This window comes from Arachis stenosperma, chromosome 2, assembly GCF_014773155.1.
Source record: "Arachis stenosperma cultivar V10309 chromosome 2, arast.V10309.gnm1.PFL2, whole genome shotgun sequence".
NCBI lineage: Eukaryota > Viridiplantae > Streptophyta > Magnoliopsida > Fabales > Fabaceae > Arachis > Arachis stenosperma.
This window is the reverse complement of record NC_080378.1, coordinates 72,023,578-72,030,917: the sequence shown is the minus strand read 5'-3', so window position 1 is coordinate 72,030,917 and position 7,340 is coordinate 72,023,578.

Sequence of the window (7,340 nt, the reverse complement as noted above, 5' to 3'; positions counted from 1 at the left end):
ATGCCACTCCGAGTGATAAAATCCAAATGATGAAGAATGGATACATCATCAGTAGGCATGACACCATAAGAAGCAATCTGTTGATCAACAAACCCGATAGCATTAAAGTCGAGAGCATCTAGATTAAAAGGCTCGACAGTCCGGGGTCTTTTTGGAGGAGGAGCGCTGGTAGGAGAGAGGTAGCAGCAGAAGTTAGTGAAGGATCAACCAAACGAACCCGAGGAGTAGAGATCATCTTCCTCGGTTCGGGTGAGCTCGGAACCAAAGGCTTCGACGAAACCTGAGAAGACCCCTCCCCGGCCGGCTTGGCCGAGACGTTTTGAGCTGCAGTAGCCTTCCTTGCCCTTTTAAAGGCCTTCATGGATTCGTTATTTTTAATCATCTCTACAAATAAATATCACAGCGGGAAAACAAATTACGAATCAGAAAAGATCTTATAAGAGATAAACTTGACAAAACAAGCAAAACCAAAAGAAGAATTGACCACTACCTAGTTCAGCTCGGAGGAGAGAGGGGTTTGCTAAGAATTTCTTTGTGTCGAGATGGGGAGGTTGCCCCCAGTTTTCTTTCAGCACAGTCACAAAAGCTTGCTCAGCCTCATCTAACATCTCCCACGTATATTTAGAAACCATTACATTCTTTTGCCATTCCAAGGGAAAGGTGGGCTCATCATTTTCATCCAGAAAAAGGGCCGAGCTCCTTCAATAGCTCGGACCCTAAAAAAGTAATTTTTGAAATCACGAAAAGATTCATCAAACATGGAGAAAATCTTTTTCCCCTGGGAAGCTCGGAAAGAGACCCAAGCGGCTTTCTTCTTAACCACCCCAGGCTTTGTCAAAACGAAAAAATAAAAGAAGAGGGATTGTGAAGCAGGGATACCAAGCTCACGACACAGCAACTGAAAGATTTTTATAAAACCCCAGGAATTTGGGTGAAGTTGGGATGGAGCTACATTACAAGACCATAATAGGTTGGTCTCAAAAGGGGTAAAAGGAAGGGTAATATTCATTTGACTAAAAAAGAAGTCGTATGCATAGAAAAAGGGGCGCTCTCCAGCAATTTGGGTAGAAAAACAGACCCTTTCCTCAGAAGTTGGAGATACGAGCTCATAGTTCTTCTCATTACTACCATTACCACAAATCCTATGAAATTGCCTAAGTTGCTGACAAAACTCTGAGTCAACCAACGAAACACACAAAAGAACCATAGAATCCACCCAATCATCCATGTCCTCAGGGACTTGGGAAGATGTCTCAAACAATATTTTTGCGAGAAGACATGAGGTCAACTAGTCCTACAATAAGAAAATAAGCTTGGATTACTCAAAAACAGCTCGGACAAAAGCAAAACAACTCGGACAATATAATCCAGCGCACTACAGGCAACGAAAAGGAAACCCCAGGACCCACACCAAAAAGATCCAGGGGCATCCTTTGGAGGCAGTTAACAAAACAAGGACTCAGAAAAACCTACAAGACTAACATCCCAACAAAACTCTCAGCAAAGACAAAGAAAAGCCCTCTCTCAAAAAGTGACATCCTGAGAAGAAAAGAAAGTCATTACCCCAGAAAGTTACAAATCAAATAAAGTCATCAAAATAACTACATTTGAAATTCACAGTCTCAGCTTATCAGCAAACGAAACTACCAAGCAGCAAAACGTATCAAGAGGAAGTCATCAAAGACGCCACCTTTTTCAAAGAAACCGACCCCCCCAAACGGGCAAATGACACAAAATCAAAACGATCCATAAAAAATCGTTACTTTCTACAAAATTTCATCAGCAAAGTTACTGTTCATACCCAAAGTCATCACAGTTACCAATAGGGAGAAAAGACATCAAAGGAACAATCTTTCAAAAGCCTCAGTGACAACATGCATCACAGCAAAATCAAACTTTACCAAAAACTGAATGCAAAGCAACGAAGGAAGTAAAAAAGCAGAAAGAAGAACCAACCTGGGAAAGCCAAAAGCTTCGACGAAGTTGAAGGTAGGAAATGGAATCAGGAGTCGCCCTTTCACAATAATGAAAGCACTAAATAATCGCCAAGCAGCGTTGCAGTAAGAAAAGCAAAAACTGCAAACTTCAGGCAAAAACAGAAAGAGAGAAAGAAAAGGGAAGTTATGGAGAAGAGAAATCATTTTTTCTGAAAAGTGAAAATTCAAAATGGAGAGGCTAAGAGAAACGGCACAATTAAAAACCAATTAATGAGGGTACTAAACCCTCGCCTATTCCCAAGGCTAAAAGCGCTAATGCAAAAGCGCGCGCTTTTAAAGAAGAAGTAAAAGAAAATGTTCCATATTCGAAAAGGAGAATGCTACAAAGATGAAGTCGACAAGATGCTCGAGTTCGGCTTCACTAGAGAAGGATCGAAGTCCTAAAACTAAGACTTGACCTCAAAAAAGAAAGATCGAGCTCGAGCAGGGGAACTGTTCATACCCTGGGTCGAGCTATCCGACCCGAGATATTTAGCGACAAGGCGACCGACCTCTTTAGGTCAGACTATCCGACCTCTTCTCAAAGAGCTCGGCCGAATTACCAAGAAAGCCCAGTAAAGCGCCCAAATAGAGGAACACGACCCAAATCCAAAGGCATCCCAAGCCTATAGAGATAAGGGCGGTTCCCTTGGAGATACGAGGACCCCAGTCAAAGATAAGATAAGATAAGATAAGATAAGATAACTACCTTATCTTATCTAAAAAGGTCACTCTACACCATTATAAATACACTGGAGCACCCAGGTATAACTCATACTCTGATTCTACTAAAAACCTGCTTAATACCCTTGCTAATTTAAGCATCGGGGTCCCTTGCAGGTACCACCACCCTCCGGTGACAAAGGATCATCATCACCACCAAGTCTAGCAAGTCGGACATAACCGCTCCGACCAGTACAGAAGATCTCGTCCGAGATCGACCTACAGTTTCAGGTAACCCTCGGAACAATTATATTTCTAAATAGGTAGAGTCTATCCCTTTAAGGGAGGTGACTCACAATGAAATAATTGATTTTATTGAGGAGCATATCGTGCATAGATTTGGAATTACTCAGTCTATTACCACTAATCAAGGAACCATGTTTATTGGGAAAAAGGTCATGGAATATGCCAAGTCTAGGGATATAAAAATGCTTTCTTCTACACTATATTATGCCCAAGCCAATGGACAAGTAGAGGCATCGAATAAAATTTTGATTGCATTAATTAAAAAATACATTGGAAGGCAGCCAAGAAATTGGCACCAAACACGCAGTCAAGTTCTTTGGGCTTACCGAAATTTTCCAAGAGGTTCTACTGCAACCACCCTGTATAAGTTAGTTTACGTTCATGATGCGGTGTTGCCAATTGATATTAATCTGCAAAGTATAAGGGTGGCTAGACAAAATGAGATACCAGTAGTAGATTATTGGAATTCTTTGCATGATGAGCTCAATAAACTAGATGACGAAAGGTTGAGAGCTTTAGAGCGGGTGATTTGACAAAAAGAGATTATGTCAAAATCATACAACCGCCGTATTAAAGCAAAGACATTTGCAGTTGGAAATTTAGTGTGAAAAACAATTTTGCCTATAGAAGAAAAAGTAAAAAACTTATGGTAAGTGGTCTCCAACTTGGGAAGGACCTTATGTAGTTGGCAAGATTTATTCTGGAAATGCTTATAAGAAGAATGCAGTACAGTCATCCAGAGGACCCTACCAGAGAAACTTCAAGACCCTGGGAGCTTTGTGATATCCTGTACTCTCGGAGGCGGTTACAAAAGGAAGGCCTTTGTGATATTGGAGTGGTGCGCGAAATTGTGAACAATACTTTTCACAACTCTCATAATCCCTGGTCATGAACTCCAAGAACTTGGTGGTTCAATTCCATGGCATTACACAACTTCGCACAACTAACCAGCAAGTGCACTGGGTCGTCCAAGTAATACCTTACGTGAGTAAGGGTCGATCCCACGGAGATTGTTAGCATTGAAGCAAGCTATGGTCATCTTGTAAATCTTAGTCAGGCAGACTCAAATGGATATGGTGATGAACGAAAATAATATAAAAGATAAGGATAGTGATACTTATGTAATTCATTGGTAGGAACTTCAGATAAGCGCATGAAGATGCCTTCCCTTCCGTCTCTCTGCTTTCCTACTGCCTTCATCCAATCCTTCTTACTCCTTTCCATGGCAAGCTCGTGTAGGGTTTCACTGTTGTCAGCAGCTACCTCCCATCCTCTCAGTGAAAATACGTCCCTGATGCTCTGTCACAGCATAGGCTAATCATCTGTCGGTTCTCGTTCAGGCCGGAATAATATCCATTGATACTTTTGCGTCTGTCACTAACGCCCTAGCCTGCTAGGAGTTTGAAGCACGTCACAGTCATTCAATCATTGAATCCTACTCAGAATACCACAGACAAGGTTAGACCTTCCGGATTCTCTTGAATGCCGCCATCAGTTCTTGCCTATACCACGAAGACTCTGATCTCACGGAATGGCTGGCTCGTTTGTCAGGCGAGCACTCGGTTGTCAGGCGATCAACCATGCATCGTGTTATCAAGAATCCAAGAGATATTCACTAAGCCTCAGATGCTTGTAGAACAAGAGTGGTTGTCAGTCACTTTGTTCATGGGTGAGAATGGTGATGGGCGTCAATCATCACCTTCATCAAGTTGAAGAACAAGTGATATCTTGGACAAAGAACAAGCGGAATTGAATAGAAGAACAATAGTAGTTGCATTAATACTCGAGGTACAGCAGAGCTCCACACCTTAATCTATGGTGTGTAGAAACTCCACCGTTGAAAATACATAAGAACAAGGTCTAGGCATGGCCGAATGGCCAGCCTCCCAAAGTGATCAAAAGATCTCTAGAAAAAGGTTCCAAAGATCCGAAGATTCTTTGTACAATAGTAAAAGGTCCTACTTATAGAAAACTAGTAGCCTAAGGTGTACAGAAATGAGTAAATGACATAAAAATCCACTTCTGGGCCCACTTGGTGTGTGCTTGGGCTGAGCAATGAAGCATTTTCGTGTAGAGACTCTTCTTGGAGTTAAACGCCAGCTTTAGTGCCAGTTTGGGCGTTTAACTCCCAATTAGGTGCCAGTTCCGGCGTTTAACGCTGGAATTTCTTGAGGTGACTTTGAACGCCGGTTTGGGCCATCAAATCTTGGGCAAAGTATGGTCTATTATATATTGCTGGAAAGCCCAGGATGTCTACTTTCCAACGCCGTTGAGAGCTCGCCAATTGGGCTTCTGTAGCTCCAGAAAATCCACTTCGAGTGCAGGGAGGTCAGAATCCAACAGCATCTGCAGTCCTTTTGAGTCTCTGGATCAGATTTTTGCTCAGATCCCTTAATTTCAGCCAGAAAATACCTGAAATCACAGAAAAACACACAAACTCATAGTAAAGTCCAGAAAAGTGAATTTTAACTAAAAACTAATAAAAATATACTAAAAACTAACTAGATCATACTAAAAACATACTAAAAACAATGCCAAAAAGCATACAAATTATCCGCTCATCACAACACCAAACTTAAATTGTTGCTTGTCCCCAAGCAACTGAAGATCAAATAAGATAAAAAAGAAGAGAATATGCAATGAACTCCAAAAACATCTATGAAGATCAGTATTAATTAGATGAGCGGGGCTTTTAGCTTTTTGTCTCTGAATAGTTTTGGCATCTCACTCTATCCCTTGTAATTCAGAATGATTGGCTTCTTTAGGAACTTAGAATCCAGATAGTGTTAATGATTCTCCTAGTAAAGTATGATGATTCTTGAACATAGCTATTTATTGAGTCTTGGCTGTGGCCCAAAGCACTCTGCCTTCCAGTATTACCACCGGATACATACATGCCACAGACACATAATTGGGTGAACCTTTTCAGATTGTGACTCAGCTTTGCTAAAGTCCCCAATTAGAGGTGTCCAGGGTTCTTAAGCACACTCTTATTTGCCTTGGATCACAACTCTTATTCTTTTTTCTTTCTTTTTTTTTCGGTTTTTTTTTTTTCGTTTGCTCCCTTTTTTTTTTGTATTCACTGCTTTTTCTTGCTTCAAGAATCATTTTTAATGATTTTTCAGATCCTCAGTAACATGTCTCCTTTTTCATCATTCTTTCAAGAGCCAACATTCATGAACCACAAATTCAAAAGACATATGCACTGTTCAAGCATACATTCAGAGAACAAAAGTGTTGCCACCACATCAAATTAATTAAACTATTATAAAATTCAGAATTCATGCAATTCTTTCCTTTTCAATTAAGCACGTTTTTATTCAAGAAAGGTGATGGATTCATAGGACATTCATAACTTTAAGGCATAGACACTAAGACACTAATGATCACAAGACACAAACATGGATAAACATAAGCATAAAATTCGAAAAACAGAAGAATAAAGAACAAGGAAATCAAAGAACGGGTCCACCTTAGTGATGGCGGCTCTTTCTTCCTCTTGAAGATCCTATGGAGTGCTTGAGCTCCTCAATGTCTCTTCCTTGTCTTTGTTGCTCCTCCCTCATGATTCTTTGGTCTTCTCTAATTTCATGAAGGATGATGGAGTGTTCTTGATGCTCCACCCTTAGTTGTCCCATGTTGGAACTCAACTCTCCTAGGGAGGTGTTTAGTTGCTCCCAATAATTTTGTAGAGGAAAGTGCATCCCTTGAGGCATCTCAGGGATCTCTTGATGAGAGGGGTCTCTTGTGTACTCCATCCTTTTCTTGGTGATGGGCTTATCCTCATCAATGGGGGTATCTCCCTCTATGTCAACTCCAACTGAATAACAGAGGTGACAAATGAGGTGAGGAAAGGCTAACCTTGCTAAGGTAGAGGGCTTATCCGCCACCTTGTAGAGTTCTTGGGCTATGACCTCATGAACTTCCACTTCTTCTCCAATCATGATGCTATGGATCATGATAGCCCGGTCTATGGTAACTTCGGACCGGTTGCTAGTGGGAATGATTGAGCGTTGTATGAACTCTAACCATCCTCTAGCCACGGGCTTAAGGTCATGCCTTCTTAATTGAACCGGCTTTCCTCTTGAATCTTGCTTCCATTGTGCGCCCTCTTCACATATGATTGTGAGGACTTGGTCCAACCTTTGATCAAAGTTGACCCTTCTTGTATAAGGATGCTCATCTCCTTGCATCATAGGCAAGTTGAACGCCACCCTCACACTCTCCGGACTAAAATCCAAGTATTTCCCCCGAACCATAGTGAGATAATTCTTTGGATTCGGGTTCACACTTTGGTCATGGTTCTTTGTGATCCATGCATTGGCATAGAACTCTTGAACCCTCAAGATTCCGACTTGTTGAATGGGGTTGGTGAGTACTTCCCATCCTCTTCTT